This window comes from Cyprinodon variegatus, unplaced genomic scaffold (genome assembly GCF_000732505.1).
Source record: "Cyprinodon variegatus isolate N-32 unplaced genomic scaffold, C_variegatus-1.0 Scaffold1474, whole genome shotgun sequence".
Taxonomy (NCBI): domain Eukaryota; kingdom Metazoa; phylum Chordata; class Actinopteri; order Cyprinodontiformes; family Cyprinodontidae; genus Cyprinodon; species Cyprinodon variegatus.
The window spans coordinates 46,297-46,771 of NW_015151927.1; positions in this window are offsets into that span (position 1 = coordinate 46,297).

The following is a 475-nucleotide window of genomic DNA, read 5'->3' on the forward strand; positions in this document are numbered from 1 at the left end:
AGCCAGACGCTTATATATAAATTGAAAGCTCAATTTTGCGACTATTTCGAAAAATTGAGATAGGGCCAAGGATGAGGGAGGTCTTGTTGGTCTCTGTCTTCTGATACACACACCATCCGCTCTCTCCTCAGAAAGATAGGCAGCGTTATTCTGCCTCCGCTATGTACTGTCAGTAATCTACTGATTTCTACTCATGTCTCATGGAACCCCTCTTTAAAAAGTCTGATACATAAAGTGTTGTCAATTCAACACAAAGACGTGTTTGTGTAAAAACGTGCTTTCCAGTGCTCTTTATATCTACAGTGTAGAGAAAGGCGGCAGGTTATAGACAGTATCCCAACAGGTGCGACTATAAATATATGTTTAGCTGGACAAATCCGATGGAAAAAATATGCTTAAATATGTCTGCTAGTGGATTTATCTGTTTGAATTTCAGACAGTTTATCTGTGATGGGATTATCAAAACACCTTTAAA